Source organism: Bufo bufo, chromosome 1, assembly GCF_905171765.1.
Source record: "Bufo bufo chromosome 1, aBufBuf1.1, whole genome shotgun sequence".
In the NCBI taxonomy this organism is placed as follows: Eukaryota; Metazoa; Chordata; class Amphibia; order Anura; family Bufonidae; genus Bufo; species Bufo bufo.
Genome location: NC_053389.1, coordinates 434705281 through 434723458, shown reverse-complemented (window position 1 = coordinate 434723458; position 18178 = coordinate 434705281). Strand labels below are relative to the sequence as shown.

General features: G+C 42.9%; 1 protein-coding gene across 1 annotated transcript in view; it reads right to left on the bottom strand.

Annotated features, from left to right (window-relative positions):
* GPRIN1 (G protein regulated inducer of neurite outgrowth 1) overlaps positions 1 to 17723 on the bottom strand; it is a 105360-nt gene extending 87637 nt beyond the window's left edge. The window contains exon 1 of the mRNA XM_040406736.1: positions 17627 to 17723. The gene's annotated coding sequence lies outside the window, so the exon portion shown is untranslated. The remainder of the gene's footprint in view (positions 1 to 17626) is intronic.
* Positions 17724 to 18178: the final 455 nt, after the last annotated feature.

Here is an 18178-nt window from a genome sequence, read left to right as displayed (position 1 = left end):
ACTTCTCCTAGATTCTCCCGGACTAAAACCCCCCAACTCCACCTCCCTGCAGGAGTCATGTCGCAGTTTGTTGTCAGCCAAACATGCCCCTTCAATCTGTTAGGCTCTGATTTTCTTCAGAAAATCCAGGCTAACATACAGTTCAAAGAGGATGGAACAGTCACCCTCGGTACAGCCCTACACCCGGAAGATACTTGCCTCCTTATGGCATTAACCACACTTCAGGACGCTGACTCATATGAACAAGGGGATTCGCTGCAAACCATTTTGCACCTCATCCCCGATACTCTCTGGACCAAAGGACCCCATGATATCGGACGCCTCAATGTCCCACCGGTCACTGTGACCCTGAAGGATCCCAAGGTTCTGCCATACAAAGCGCAATATCCGCTTTCTATCTCACAACAGGATGCTATTACCCTCCAGGTGCAGGCCCTTCTGCAGAATGGGGCAATCAAGATCACTACTTCTCCCTGTAACTCACCCCTTTACCCAGTACGGAAGAAAAGGGAGAAAGGACAGCCTCCAACGTACCGCATGGTGCAGGACCTCCGAGCTGTCAATGAGGCTACTGTTCTTGAGACACCTATTGTCCCCAATCCGCACACACTCCTTGCTGGCATTCCACCCACTGCCACTACTTTCACTGTCATTGATCTGGCCAATGCATTCTTTTCTGTTCCCTTACATGAGAAATGTCAGTTTCTTTTTGCTTTCACACATGCAGGCAAACAGTACACCTGGACTGTTATGCCTCAAGGGGCTCAAAACAGCCCTTCCTGCTTCAGCAAGGCTATGTCCTCTGTTCGGCAACCCTGGCAAGCAGATCACCCGGATGTGGAACTCCTCCAGTATGTGGATGACCTTCTCCTCTGTGCGGTCTCTCCCCAAATCTGCATGACAAAATCTGTCTCACTTCTCCAGTTTTTAGCCTCTGCTGGATGTCGAGTCTCACAAGCCAAACTACAACTGTGTCTCCCCAAAGTTGTCTTCCTAGGTCATTGCATCTCTCAAGGTCACAAGCACCTAACTGAGGCGAGGAAGAAGGCTATCTCTGACATCCAACTCCCGGACACTCCTCATCAGCTGCAAACCTTTCTGGGACTCATCTCCTACTGCAGGCCTTGGATATCTGATGCTTCTGTCCTCATGCAGCCCTTATATGACTGTATACCTCGTAATGCTGCTACTCCTTTCCAGATGACAATGGAGGCCGGAGAAGCTTTTCAGTCATTGAAGGCCGCCATTGCATCTGCCCCTGCTCTTGGCATCCCCAACTACAACCTTCCTTTCCGGCTGTATGTCATGGAACGCCAAGGTCACGCCACTGGAGTCCTCACTCAAACTCATGGTGGCCGCAATCGACCCTTGGGTTACTATTCTAAGCGTCTTGACCCGGTAGCCAGAGCTGCCCCTTCCTGTGTCAGAGCTATCCATGCTGCCAGCTCTCTTCTAAACGTCACATCTGACGTTGTGCTGGGTCATCCCCTCACTATTCTGGCTCCCCATGACATTTCTGCCATCCTCCAGCAGACTCAACCTAAACACCTCACTGCACAGCGCCACCTCCGGCTTCAGTGTAGTTTGCTTCTGCCAGATAATGTCACCATTCAGAGGTGCCACATCCTCAATCCTGCTGCACTCCTTCCTCTTCCAAGGGGGGAGTATAATGGAGATTCTGAAGATTTTATTGATCTACATGCTGAAGAGGATCTTCAGGAAGAAGAACTATGGGCCTCAACCGACTCTCTTTACAAGGAACAAGAACATGATTGCATCACAATGATGGAAGCTGAAGTAGGGACACCACCATCAGTCCAAGACACTCCTCTGACAAACCCTCATTGGATTCTCTTTGTGGACAGCTCAAGGTACGCCGATGACAAGGGGAAGTTCCATACAGGCATGGCAGTCACAAGTGAACATGAAGTGCTGTGTGCAAGACAATTGCGCCCAGACCAGTCAGCACAAGAAGCTGAACTCATTGCCCTCACTGAAGCCTGCCTCATGGCAAAAGACTCTACCGCCAATATCTACACAGATTCTAGATATGCCTTTGGAGTGGTTAATGACTTTGGACTAATATGGAAGGCCCGGGATTACATCACAGCTGCAGGAACCCCGATTAAGAATGCTGCAGCAGTAGCAGCCCTAATGGCAGCAGTACTCCTGCCCAACCAAGTGGCAGTGATCAAAGTAAAGGCCCATACTCGAGCTGACACCCCTGAGGCCAGAGGAAACGCCCTAGCTGACCAAGCGGCCAAGGAAGCAGCAGTGAAAGAGGAAAGAGTCCAGTCAGACCAGATTATGATAACACAGGAAGACCTGGAACAAGAAGAAATCACATGGGACCTACTGAAACAAATGCAGAAACAGGCCACTCCCAGGGAAAAGGAAATCTGGCTGAAAGAATCAGCCCTCGAAGAAGAATCTGGACTCTGGACACAAGGAAAGAGAGTCTGCCTACCCAGAGCTCTTTATCCCCTAATAGCCTCAGTGGCCCATGGGCCCACCCACCAATCCAAAACCATCATGAAAGAACTAATTGACAAAATATGGGTGGCCCCAGGGATAACCCCTGTCCTGGTGAGACATACTCAAGCGTGTCTCATCTGTGCAGAGTGTAACCCCGGCAGAACCGAGCCCACTCCCAGAAAATGTCTCCCGAAAGCCTTGTATCCCTTTCAGAGGATACAAATCGATCATATCCAGATGCCAATGTGCCAAGGGTTTCAATATGTGCTAGTAGTGATAGACTTGTTCTCTGGGTGGCCAGAAGCCTACCCCGTCCGAAACCAAACAGCAACCACTACTGCAAAAAAACTGATGCAGGAGCTTGTCTGTAGGTTCGGAGTACCTGAGGTCATTGAGAGTGATCAGGGCCCAGCATTCACTGCTAGTCTAACCCAAGAGGTCTGGAAGATGGTAGGGTCACACCTGGCATATCATACCCCATACAGGCCCCAAAGCAGCGGCAAAGTCGAAAGATTGAACGGGGTGTTAAAATCTAAAATGCTGAAGATGACCAGGGAGACAGGGCTTAATTGGGTTCAGTGTTTGCCTATAACCCTCTTTTCAGTTAGGCATACACCAAGGCCCCCACACAAACTAACCCCATATGAGATCTTATTTGGAACAGGCCCAAGAATGGGACAGTATTTCCCACAACAGTTACAAATGCATTATGAATCTGTTGCAAAATATGTGATAGCCTTGAGCAAGCAATTGTCTAATATACATGCACAAGTTTTCTCTTCCATTCCAGATCCTAACTCCCTGGAGGGAAGCCACACTCTCAAACCTGGAGAGTGGGTGGTGGTCAAGAAACACGTCAGAAGCACCCTCGAACCACGATACGAGGGACCTTACCAGGTGTTGCTGACCACCCCAACCTCTGTGAAACTCGAAGGGAGACCCACCTGGATCCACGCTTCACATTGTAAAAGAGTGAAGGCTGTCCCACCGTCCCAGGAACCATAAGCCATGAGGATTCACATACTGATCATGACTTTGACAGTGGGCATATCTGCAGTATTCACGCCACTGGGTGATGAATGGGACAATTCACTGATACGGCACCATCAAATTTTAGTCCAGGGGTTGAAGGAGACTGAAACTCTGAGAGATTGTTGGACCTGTACCCACAGTCCCGTGAGTTCAACCAGTATGCCTTATTTTGCAATACCCCTGGACCTTTCTGAACTGATTGACCTGTCTAATTCTACCATCTTTCTCACTAGTATACACCAAGTTAAATCCAGTACAAACAAGGACATGGAAGTAGCCTTACCTGTTGCAGGGTGGGCAGATGCCCCATGGCTCATGATAAACAGATCAGGACCATCGGTAGATTATAGCTCTACTCCTTGGCAAGAGGGACACTGGGCTAATGTCACATGTTTTCCTAGCTGGACACACTGTTATTGTCTCCAAGTACAAACCAAAGGTATGACATTTAGTCCACACATACACTCAGGTTGCAATGATTCAAAAACAGACAGCCACGTGCAGTGTATTGGTGTAGATGCTGTGAACGGAAAGGATCTGCCCTGTAACAACCGTACTGTACAGGATCTCCGGACAGGTATATTAGCTAACGATACCGAAAGTCAGTCAAAAGGATATGAGTTGGCGAAAGGGACACAATTAGCCAAACTAATTACCCGATTATTCAATGGCACGGCAGTAGCAGTTCCAGACGACATATACTTAGTTTGTGGACACAAAGCATACAAATGGTTATCCGAGAATGTCACAGGACTGTGCACCATCGCCAGGCTTACTCCTGCTACCTTTATAGTACCACACTCTGAAATTGACATAAATGCAGTACCTAAACACACCTTGTATCGTAGGGCCAAAGATAACACACCCAGACCAAATGGCAAGCCACATGTAGTAGAGATGAGCATTACCAACAAAATTGTTAGTTCCATCTTCATATATCCCATGATAATGCAGATGTGGGATCATCTGGTAGTAGCAACAGACTACCTGGATGACCAAATATGGGAGGTGATGAGACTTATGAATACCTCAAACATTGTGCAAAACCAGTTAATCATCATCACCAACCAACACACATTAGTTCTAGATTATGTTACAGCTAAAGATGGAGGTATGTGCCAGATTGTGGGACCCTCTTGTTGCCATTACATAGACCCGCAGGGTAATTTGCAAGTTAAGGTGGATATAGAGAAGATGGCGGATTTAAGAGATAAATGGCTGGATGCACATAAAGCTGATAAAGATACATGGTGGTCTGATACCTTCTCTTCCCTTAACCCCAATAACTGGTTCAAAGGTATTGGGGGTTGGTTCATGGGAATTGTCCAAGTAATATTGCAGGTAGCCCTAATAATATTGGTGATATATGTAGTGATTAAGCTCGTTCTTATTTGTGTGACCCGCTTTTCAAAAAGAATGAAGAAAACTGATGAACGACCTATTATGCTCCTCTACGATGAGGAAGGACAGAAGGAAACATCGTTCAACACAGCTCCCCCTCCTCACAATGATGCCTGGCTGAGATAGGGTGAGATGAATCCCAGGGTATTACCACAAGTCCGAGCAACCGGGAGCCTACCTATAAGGGGTAGGTTGTCGCCACTGCGGGTGAAGAGGATACGAATGGTATGCCCAGGGGATTCGCTAGGCGAAGGGAAAGTCTACAATCAAGTTTCCAAGGGGGGACTGTTATGGACTATTGATACAAAATGGATACTTGCTTGTTGAGGACTATGTTTAGCTAAGATGGCGGCCAGGCATTCAGCCAACACCTATAAACTAGAATCTTACTTTGTGTTTTATCATGTGTTTCTTTGTGGTTTCCGTTCAGCTCAAGCAAGCAGTTACAAAGAAAGAAGAAGTAACGGTTTCACCCACGAGCAAGGGGGGAGGGGGGAGGAATTTCCTCTGAGCCGTCAAGGTTACAGAAAAGTATAGAGTTCGTAGCCAATAGAAAAGATATACTCTATCTTTCACCCCCCCCCTCCCACTTCTTCATGTCGTAAAACCTATGTATTGTCTGCTGTTTTTCAGAAAATAAACCAGAGATCCTGTTATCACTCCGAGATGTGTGTTGTCTCAGATTTGAGACTAATTAATTTGGAGCAGTACATCAACCGAACTGGCAGCTTGGCCAGAACCAGAACATAAGGATGGTGATCATGTAGGTTGATGGTGTAATGGGATGATTGGCATTTGGACTTGGGGTAAGGGGAGTGGGGAGGGAGTTCAGTGGGAGGGGGGGAGAATGTCTTCTGTAAATCTGTGTATACTCTTTTTGATAAGGACAGCGAAAAGCTAGTCCACATGTTTATGTTGTATTGCGGTATATGGAAAATTTATAAACAGATAAAAAAAATAAAATCTATAACCCAGAAAACCCTTTTCATTATTAATGGGGTTGTTTCCTCTGAGACATTGGCAGCTTATTGCTAGGAGATAGATAGAATGCTCGCTCGGCTATTTTCGAAACTCTCATAGAAGTAAATGGAGGGCGGACAGTCTTGGGGGGTGCACCCACGTTAAATTTGGGGGCCTCGTCATAGAGATAGGTGTGGGTGCCAGAGGTAGGACCCACACCTATCTGACATTGGTGGCATATCCAAAATCATTAGTTCTCAGTTTGACCACAAAGTTTACCCTTTTTAATTTTTTGAGGTGGATTTTAGTAAATAATAAAAAATATTTGAATCATCTGAGGACATGGGCATGTGTGCCATATAAGCAGGTCTGTGGCCGCGATGCAGACCTTGAAGAGAAAGGGCTAATTCCAGGTTGAACCTTCATCCATTCTGATTAATGAGGAGCTGCACAGGGATATGATCTCAACACTTTCTGAAATTATAGCAAACAAGGAAGTAGAAAATATACTTGAGTTGTGAAAAAAATGCAAATATCAGGGCATTCTGTCTATATTGGTGTCAGACCATGTTCACACGGCAAAAAAGCAACATATTTTGACACATAAAACTCCTATGTAACACACCATAATATGTTTCAAAATTGCTTGAAAACATCTTCCAACTATCTAATAAAAATACGCTACGTAACATAGTTCACATGTGCATGTATATTTATCCCATAGTTTCAGAGGCTAATTTTTCTTAGAACATAGCCTTAGACAGCACCTGATCTTTTCACTTTTTTCACATCTTGTTATGTTCTGGCCTGATGTTAAAATAAAAAAAAAAATCAAGTTTTTCCCCATTATTCTGCACTCAATACCCCAGAATGAGAAAGTGAAAACAGAGTGTTAGAAACCTTTGCTAATTTATTGAAAAGAAAAAACTAAAATCTTGCATTGACATAAGTATTCAGACCCATTACTTCAATTCAAGTACTTAATTGAAGTATCTTTGGCAACGATTACAGCCACTAGTTTTCTTGGCTATTATGCCACAAGGTTTACACACCTTGATTTGGGGATTTTCTGACATTCTTCTCTGCAGATCCTCTTAAGCACTGTCAGGTTGGATGGGGAGTGTTGGTGGACAGACAGCAATTTTAAGGTCTCTCTAAAGATGTTTGATTGGGTTTAGTTCAGCACTCTGGCTGAGCCACTCCAGTACATTTACAGAGTTGTCCCTTAGCCACCCCTGTGTTTTCTTGGATATCAGCTTACGGCTATTGACTTTTTGGAAGGTGAACCTTTGGCCCAGTCTGAGGTCTATAGCAGTGTAGATCAGGTTTAAACTTAGAATATCTCTGTTCTTTGCTCCATCCAGTTTTCCCTCAACCCTGACCAGTCTCCCTTTCCTAGACACTAAAAAACACTTCCACAGCATGATGCTGCCATCACCATACTTCACTGCAGGTTGGTATTGGGCAGGTAATTAGCAGTGCTTGATTTTCTCCAGAAATGACACTTAGAATTGATGCCAAGAAGTTCAATCTTGATTTCATCAGACCAAAGAATCTTGTTTCACATAGTCTGAGAGTCCTTTGAGTGCTTTTTGTGCATACTCCAGGTGGACTTTCACGTGTCTTTTAGTGAAGAGAGGCTTCTCCCCCCTTCCACCCCTTTTCTTCTCTCTTCCCGATCTTCCCCCCTTTTCTCCCCTATAGCTAAAATGATCTGTAGCCAAATAACAATATAATATAATAATATATAGCATAAATAGGTACTAATAACTTATAATATTTCCACATATATGAACCGAATATTTTGTAATTAATAAGTAGGAAATAAACTTTATAAAGAATAGGAGGTAAGATACAAATGTAGAGGGGGGAAATGTTGAGGCCTGAGAGACATAGCAAGAAATAGCAAAAGTTGTCAAAGACAAAGTCCGCTGTCATACGTACTAGTTAGCTCCCAGTAGAGGACTTTTCTAAGTTGGCGCGCATGCGCAAGCATCTGAATGGACCGAGGGACCTCATGAAGATACATGCACATCATAGGAGGGGGCGGAGAAGCAAGGGGAGGTACTGTAGGCAAATCAGGAATAGCCTAACTTCTCTCCTGACAGCCATAGTAAGTAACGCTTGACTCTATAGGCCTTACCCCGTGCTGACATCACCTACATAGGTAATAAAAGGTGGTCCCCGCCCCCATAATCATACCTGCCTAATCCCCTGAGGACACCGGTTTGCCGGCTAATAAAGGGAGACAGAATGATTGTGCATGTATTTTAGATTCAGTGAGGGACGCAGTTTATTATGAAGTGTAAAACAGTAGATACTACATAGTGACAATGCAGATAAAATAGGACCAGCTGGAGCGCACACCAACCGGCATATACTTAATGCTGTATGTCCATATTCCCCTGTGGGGATATATGTAACAGGGGAAGGCCTCTCTACTAGATGAAATATATAAAATAAACTATATTATGCCACCGGCTGATATTTTTAAACAAGTCTCACTAACAACGTTGCAATTCTTTTAGAACAAATTGCTAATAAAAGCTATGTTTTAACTAAAAAGAGGCAAAAGCAAAATAAAGGTGTCTAATAGTCAACTGACTAATTGTAAATAAATTAATAGGCTTCTTTCTCAGCACTCTGCCATAAAGCCCAGATTGGTTGAGTGCTACAGTAATGGATGTCCTTCTTCAAGTTTCTCCCATCTGCACACAGGATCTTTGGAGCACAGCCATTGGGTTCTTGGTTACCTCTCTTACCAAGGTCCTTCTCCCTCCTACTTCCTTTGGTGGGGCAGCCAGCTCTAGGAACAGTCCTGGTTGTTCTTTCTTGGCAACTTTGAGTGCAGCAGAATTTTTTTCTGTACCCTCATGCAGATCTGTGCCTCCACACAATCCTGTCTCTGAGCTCTACCAACAGTTATTTTCTCCTTATGGCTTGGTACTTGCTCTGATATGTATTGTCAGCTGTGAAACCTTATATAGACAGTGGTGTGTCCTCCACATCATGGCCAAACTGCATTTACCACACCAATGAAGGTGTAGAAACATCTCAAAGATGATAAGAGAAATGGGAGGTCTCCAGAACTAACACTTTCAAGTGTCATAGAAAAGTGTCTGACCTATGTCCATATGAAAGTTTCGTTTTTCCTTTTTAATAAATTAGAATATTTTCTAACATTCTATTCTCACTTTCATTATGAGATACTGAGTGCAGATTGATGGGGAGAAACTTGATTTTTTTTTTATTTTATCACAACACAGCAACGTAATAAAATGTGAAAAAAGGTGGAAGCCCTTTATCATATGACAAATCACATGCATATGTAAAGCTTTAGAAATCATTGCCTTCAAAGTGAAGAATGTTAGATCTTCCTTGAATTGGTAGAAAATCTTTCCTTCCGTAGCAGGTCGACTCCCATGGTAACATTTCTTGACATTTGTGCTTGGAAAAAAATCTAATTAACTCATCTATAATTATTTGAAGATTATAGGGACCAATCAGCAACCAGCTGTAACAAAGCTGGTACAAAAGAGTTTAGCAGTCTAATGGAAAGAAGGGGATGATTAGTTGCTACGGTTTACAAGCTGTCAAGGCATGTTTGGTGACTATTCACAAATTACAGTAGATCTGAACCTCCGATTGGATGAATTCACCTAGAGATATCTAGGGCAAATAATCACATTAAGTCTGATTAACTTGACTTGAAAATTGGAGTTAACATGAAATGGATTAGTAGCTTTCGCAGACCCTGTCTCAAACCATTCGAAGATTGCAGACATTATTAACCGATTCAGGTCTCCAAAATATTCAGGTCTCCAAAGTATTTTGGACATTAAAGGGCTTGTATATCTTCTACAACAAGGCCTATACTAACATATTTCCTGGAATAGTCAGGAACATAAGCATTTTTAAGAACTGATAAGTACGAAATATGTTGATAATTTAGGGCTGCATGTATGAATATTCTTTCTGGGAGCATCTCTTTAAGTGGGAAAATTACTTTGCCCTTCATTCTTCATATATGTTTAAGGATGGGTTCACATTACATTAGAGTTTACGTTAGGAAACCTCCAGACTAGAGATGAGCGAATTTAATATTTTGAAATTCGTTTGCGCTTCGTTTGGTGGTAAAAGCAGAATTGCGTTATGGATTCAGTTATCAATGACCATAACGCAATTCTATGACGGAATGCATACCAGAATGCCTTTAGAGGCATTCCATTATTCATTCCGTCGTAATAGAAGTCTATGGGCTGCAAAACGGATCCGTCCCGTTTCCGTTATGCAGGGGAGTCATCTCCTGCATAACGGAAACGGGACGGATCCGTTATGCAGGCCATAGACTTCTATTATGATGGAATGAAAAACGGAATGTCTCTTAAGGCATTCTGTTATGTATTCTGTCAAAGAATTGCGTTATGGTCCATAGTAACAGAATCCATGACGCAATTCTGCTTTTACCACCAAACGAATCGTGAAAGAATTTCATAACATAAAATTCGCTCATCTCTACTCCAGACATACACAATAAACGTTTGCATAAGGCTCCATTAGTCAGACGGAGGTCAAAAGAGTATTCTTTTGAACTTCGTCTGGCTGATATACATCAGTATACTACAAAAAAACTGGGTGGAATAGTGTAGTAGACTGAGCTATTCCATCCTGCACTATTCTATACAGTAAACAAAAGGATCCATTAAACAGGCTTTATTAACCTATAGGTGATGGATGCTTCATATGGCTTCCCTCACTAGTCTCCTTTAGGCTAGTTTCACACTAATATTCAGAGATCCGGCACAGTGGTTTTAGTCCGTCCGATTTTCTGCATATTTTCTGAGTTGCGGCCGGATCTCCACCTATCCCTATTATAGTTAATGGGGCAAGCAGACCTTCAGGCAATGTCCGGCAATGCTGGATCGAGAGAGCTCTGGATCTCTGAACTCTAGTGTGAAACTAGCCTTAACCCCTTAAGTACCGGGCTTATTTTTGATTTAGCATTTTAATTTCTTCCTCCATACGTTCCAATAGCCATAACTTTTTAAAGTTTCCATTCATATAGCCATATGAGGGCTTATAGGATAAGTTGTATTTTTTAAGGGAACCATTTAATTTACCATGTCTGTTATTCGAAAATGGGAAAAAAAATCTTTGTGAGGTTAAATTAAAAAAATAAATAAATAAATTCCAAGGTTTTTGTGGTTTTGACATTACAAAAAAAAATGACATGACTTCCTTATTCTGATGCTCAATACGAATACGGCAATACTAAACATATGTATTTTTTTTTGTTTTACTACTGTAAATTTTCTGACAGCCACAACTATTTATATTTCCTTCCTTACACAGCTGTATAAGGGCTTGTTTTCTGCGGGATGAACTGTAGTTTTTATTGGTACCATTTTTGAAGTATGTACAACTTTTTGATCACTGTTATTCAATTATTATTATTTTTTTGGGGGAGGTGGTGACTAACAACCGGTCAATCGTGTGTTTTTCATTTTTTTCAATTACGGCGTTCAAAGCACAGCAAGTTTATTAAATATTTTAATAGTTCACACATTTTCGGACGTGTCGATACCTGATATGTTTATTTATTATTTTATTTTATATGTCAAATTGGAAAAAGGGGTGATTTAAACTTTTAATATTTCATTTTTTTAAACCTTTATAATAATAACTTTTAACCCCTTAGGGGGCTATAACCAGGGATCTTTTTATTCCTTGTCTCATTCATCCTAATAGAGATTCTATTAGGGTGAATGGGATTTCAACACGCTCCCTGCTGAGTTGTGCTTCTTGCACAGCTTAGCAGGGAGCTTACCATGGCAGGCCTTCAAAGCTTCTGAAGCATCCAGGTAACTGATCAGAGCCCTGAAATTTCACAGTGGGGCCTCTGATCGGATGTCAGAGGGAGCCACATCCCTCTGCCTAACCTCAAAGATGCCACAATCAGTGTTGATCATGGCATTTAAGGGGTTAAATAACAGGGTTCAGTGCGATCGTCGATTGCGGTCATTGTGGCCAGGTGTCTGTAGCTACTCTTTCTGCTGCCTAAGGTGAAAACTGAAACGGCGCCCTCCCATGCCAAATTCTGAACCTAAACTCTTCCTCACTAACATTACATGCAGCACTACAAAACATACAGGGTAATACAGTACCACATACCTCTTACATCCAGTTATGTCTCCTTTGATGTAGATGTTCTCTTTCCTCATCTTCTCCTTTCACACCAGACCACCATGATCATTTCTTCCAGCCACGTCATGTCTCTGCAGAGTTTGACAAACAGACATCTTAGTTTCCTACTTTTACATCATCCTCCCAGCTTCTGAACATCCTATTCTGCCACCCCCAATACTGTCAGCTGTGCTCCCCAATACTATAATGCAGAAACAATGAACATGAAAATATTAGTTTTTGTAGCGCCCCTACAGTGCACCCAACGGTACTAAAGTCCCCACTGTGTCCCAGAAGTGATAATGCTCCCATAGTGCTCATACTAGTTATCATGTTCCCCATAGTCCCCCAGTAGTAATAAAGCTCACCATAATGCCCCCAGTAATAATAATTCTGCTTATAATGTAGGAAAATGCCCCCTTATAATGTGCACTAGTGCAAGAAATACCCCCTCATGAAGTGAGCCAGTACAAAAAATGCCCCCTTATAATGTACGCTAATACAGAAAATGCCCCCTTATAATGTGCGTCAGTAAAAAAACTGACCCTTATAATGTGTGCCAGTGGAAAAAATGACCCCATGTGTGCCAGTACAGAAAAATGTCCCCATAATCTGTGCCAGTACAAAATACCTAACCATCTCTTAGTGTCCCCAGTAGAGCCAATGTCCCCATACTGCCTCCATAATGTGTACCAGTATAAAATTCCCCTATATACTGCCCCCAGTAGAAGCCCTCATAGAGCTCCTCTCCCCCTTCCCCATATTGGGCAACAGCATGGTGTCAAATGAAAAATAATAAAAACACAAATACTTACCTACTGTACCTACTTACCAGCACTTTCAGCTATGTGGTGAAGGCCTGTTCTGGCCTGTGTTCCACGCTGTATGCTGCCTGGCTCAGGCAGCGTGATGATGATGACTTGTCAGAGGGAACAGCGAGGCAGGAAGACTTCGCTCCTGTGCCCCACCGAAGCATTCAACTGTATCGCCTTCCTGAGGTTGGTGATACAGTTAAATATAGAGAGATGAGTGCTTCCACAATGGAAGCACTCATTTCCCTTAGCCCTGCAGCCGTCCCCACTTTTCTCCAGGGCCATGCTGCCTGAGGCGATCGCCTCACCTCGCCTAACTGGCAGTGTGGCCCTTTCTCAGCCACCATGAAGTACTGGTATGTCACAGTGGCTGAAGAAGTTAAACTGGTGCCTCAGGGGGATCCTGTGAAGTTTAAGCCCTTCCTCCATAAGCAGCACAGCTGGAGGCTTTGCCTCATCCTCTGAGGCCGTGCTGCTTATGGTGGAAGGTGTTAAATTCTGCAAAATAATTCAGTGGGAGGAGAAAGTAGTGAATGCACTACAGTGCTTTAGAGTGGGACTGTTTGGGGGACATACCCCATTTTAGACATATGGAGTGGGACACATTTGAGCCTCAAAGTATGTTACATACTCTTTTAATGAGATGTTGCTAAAGATGATTTCCTAAAAAGCTGTAACATGTTATTTGCTCACATTTCAGAAAAGCTTGGTCAGGCTATTAATTCTAACCTCCAACTACCACCAAAATCACAAAGGAACAAGGTAGGTACCATACATGGGCTGATTTGGCAACGTTTTGCAAGAACACTTGTCTGTTGCACCTTAGCCTTGGAGCATGTAGTAATTATTCTGCCAGGCTCACAAGCTGTAGGTTCACCCACAGCCTGAGCAAAACTGAACTCTAAACTAGTGATGCAGGGGAGTGTCCAGCGCATCACCCTGGCAACCTAGCTAGGATTGCCAGAGTTAACTACTTCCTTGACTTATATACTCCTTGCATAAAATAAATTACATTAACTCTTTTAGCAATAATTAACCTTTGCAGTGATCTATTGGGGCACTGCATATTCCTTACTTACGTAAAGGTAGGTGGATAGACTAGTCCACTGGATTATAGCTATACATTATGATCCATTATTTTCCTGTTACATGATGTTATTACTGTAGTATGATAAATTATAATACCTGACCTCTGTTTAGGATCTCCAAACTACATTGACTATATTGACATTCAGAAACCTTAGCCTGCAATCAAATGGTTAATGGCACTGTAGAAACCTATATGCGAGCTTGCTACAGGATTTACTGGGGGACAAAGGGTTGAAATCAAGCTCTTGTGTACTGTACAGTAACATTTATCTGTAGCCATATAATATAGGGAAATTACACTTAGATGTCCCTACTGTAAGTTGTCATTAAAGGGAATCTGTCACCAGTTACCTCCCTATCAAACTGTTTGTATAGACACATAGCTGTGGTTCACCTGATTAAAACGCTGTTTTTCTTTTGTTGATCGGAGACTCAATTTCTGAGTTATGATACTTTTTCTTAATATGCCAATTAAGCCTTTGGTGCAATAAGGGTGTATCCATTGCTCTTATTGCACACAAGCTCTGTTCCTTTCTATGGTGGGCCCCTTCCTTCCTGCCTGCTTTGATTGACTGCGCCTGGCAGCTTTGGTGTCATAACTCGGGAACGGAGCCTCCGATCAACAAAAGAAAAACAGCGTTTTAATCAGGTGAAGCACAGCTTTGTGTCTATGCAAACAGATAGGAAGGGAGGTCACTGGTGACAGATTGCTTTTAAGAGGGGTTCTGTGGGAAGTCCTCCATTTATCATATACTGTACATTATGGCAATCTACACCTAAGTGTAGCACAGAAGCAGAAGAAGTGGGTGTCCATATAGCAGCATATATGTGTTTCCTTTGTACATTGAATTTTATGTGTGCACTGTGACTCTATCCATATAGGCTGTTTGTGGACTTGGGTATAAATGTAGTATCAGCCTGCAGCTTCCCAAGATCTATTAGAATTATATGGAGGATTTACTACTAGCTGGTGGCACTTTTATAATCTAAAATATCTATTAAGAAAGGTTCACATTTTATATATGATAATCAAGTACTGTGAAACTTGACCACCCAAAATGATATATCTTCCAAATGGGTGGTCCTTTCAAAGAAGATGCTGGAAATGCAATCTGTCACAGGAAACCTGGCCTAGATACAAGGGTGGTCATTTCACATAGTACTTTAACTACTCCATTACCAACGCATTTATACTCAACGAACAAGCATAGGCTACACACAATCTGCATAAGATATACAGAAACTAAGCAAATTGGCTAGGAGTAAATGTGTCTATTCGGTTTCTATGACTGTGTAATTATCGTAATGCTGCTACGTACATTAACTACCACCAGAGCGATACAGTTTATGTACTGTATCTAAGACAAATGCATCTTGTGACAAACAAGGTCTCAGTTTCTACGCACTGTATGGGTTTAGCAGAAAATATTATTTTACAATTATTTCCTTTGATTACGCAGGTGTATTCGTGAACATTATATCTTCTAGTGCCCGTGTGCAAGATGATAGGTACCAACAACCTTTCATAAAGGAAAATGTCACCTCTTCTTCCAATCAATAAAAGGCCTTACAATATTCAATGATTCATTTACTAGAAGGTGATGTTTGTCCTAATAAATATTAATATGAATAAATATTGTGCAATGTTTTACATCATTTCCTTTCATGGTATCACCTGGAGCAGAGAGAATCCCCCCGAGTGCCCACACCATAATAACTAAACCGCCCCAAGCAGCTGTCTTGTGTATTAAATCCATTTATTTATGATGAAATGAGAGAAGCCTCGTACTTCCCGAGGTGATCTCCTCTGTACACCAGCATGGAAAATAGCGCGTTGTTTCTGCTTTAAAGAACGGTACCGTACAAGAAGACATAGGAAAAAAAACACAAAGCCAAAATACTAGAGTGGAGGAGAATGGAAGTAGGATGGTAGGCCATTTGTCTCCTTGGAAACACACATCTAGCTGCATGTAATACCAAGAAATGGAATCCCCTCTGTTAAAATGTTAGAGCTGCACACAAATGCTGAAGCCACCGATGTAGCCATACTGTGAGGCATTGACGACACCTATCTTCTACATGAAAGAACAAGGGATGAATGGAATAGTTCATGTTAATTATTTGCCTTTATACAATGCCCTACCTTAAAGAGACGTGCTGGGCATTCAGAAAGCCAAGCAGGTGACTAAAATAGGAAGGAGCTGTCACCCTCTAGTACATGCTTTACTACAACGACCAGGCTGCACTAAACACAGGAATGCATTTTCGGTTCTTCAGATGTACACAATATATCCCTAACATGTACAAGACATTTGTACTGCTTATTCAGTAGTATATGGCATATTAAAGCTGTTAGTTACATCATGACCCAAGACCGAAAAACCCTTTATAGTAGGTGTTCATGGTCAAGGTGTTGAATCTAGTCATGGGATATTGATCTTGGTGAAAAGTAGCATTGCAATAGACATCAAGTGAATCACGCTTTTGCTAAGGCTACATTCACACGACCGTATGTGTTTTGCGGTCCGCAAAATACGCACACCGGCCGTGTAAATGTAGCCGGCCCTATGATAGAAATGCCTATTCTTGTCCGCGGTTGCGGACAAGAATAGGACATGCTCTATCTTTTTTGCGGTGCCGCGGAACGGATCTACGGATGCGGACAGCACATTGTGTGCTGTCCGCATCTTTTGCGGCCCCCTTGAAATGAATGGGTGCGCACCCGTTCCGCAAAATTGCGGAACGCATGCAGAGCCAAAAATACGGTCGCGTGAATGCCAGAAAAAAAAAGATTGCTCTAAAGAATTCCTTCAAAATATAGGGTTTGCGTTAGGTACTTTCACACTTGCGTTGTTGGATTCCGGCAGGCAGTTCCGTCGCCGGAACTGCCTGCCGGATCCGTCAATCTGTATGCGACTCACAAATGCATTGCAATACCGGATCCGTCTCTCCGGTTGTCATCCGGAAAAACGGATCCGGTATTTATTTTTTTCACATTTTTAAAGGTCTGTGTATGCGCAGACCGCAAAACCGGATCCGGTTTTCCGGAACGCTTGTGGCCGGATCCGGCATTAATGTATTTCAATGGAAAATAATGTCGGATCCGGCATTCCGGCAAGTGTTCCGGAATTTTGGATGGAGAAAATACTGCAGTGACTGAACTGAAGACATCCTGATGCATACTGAATGGATTGCTCTCTGGTATTGAGCCCCTAGGACAGAACTCAATACCGGAAACGCAAGTGTGAAAGTACCCTTAAAAGATAGTTGTGCTTAGATTCCTTATACCCTACAGACTACTGAAATGAAATGTACAGACAGTGGTAATCTGCATGTGCCATTTTCAGCTGAATACATTTACTACTTAAACACGTGCTGCCCCCTCACAGATGGCACTGCAAACCTTCTCACCAGCTGAAATACCCATCCTACCTGTAGAACAACCTGACCACTGACACCTGGCTGGAGACCATTCACAGTGCAAGCTATACACAAATGTTGATGATGATAAGGATGAACATGAGAGCGATGATGATGATGATGAAGAAGAAAATAAAATACCTTGTGCACAGACGTTACAGAGCCGGACTCCCAGGAAAAGTGTATCAGAAGCAAAAGGAGAGGTGAGCGGGGAAAAACAGAAAGCTCAGGAGTGACGGGAATAATGCAATTACCTGGATGAGTCACACAGATGAAGCTCTCCTGCCTGAGAATCCCTTTGCCTGCTCGCACTTCTCCTAGTGCTACTCGTAGCTGAGTGTTGCAGTCATGCCTGCCAGTGGGAGCATGCGTGTGGGAGGAGGGAGAGAGAGAAACAGAGAGAAGAACAGAACCAGCAAATGTTTTTCTCCCATCAAATTACCCCGCATCATACTAGGAATCAGCAAGAGAAGGAAAAAACAGTTGGGCTATTACACAACCGAGACAATGCGAACAGTGTCAAATGAATACGTGTTTTCCAGTACGTTCATGCCCTTACAAAGAACACCCAAAATGGTCAGAGGGATAACGAGCTGAATATGGTTGAGCAATGTTAAAACAGATATGTGTAAGGCCTCATGCACACGACCGTATCCATTTTGCACCCCCCCCCCCAAAAAAAACAACAACACGGATCCGCAAAATACGGATGCAGTCTGTGTTGTTTCCGCATTTTTTTGCAGACCCACATTTTACGGACAGGTATAGGACATGGTCTATCTTTTTGTGGAACAGACATGAGGATG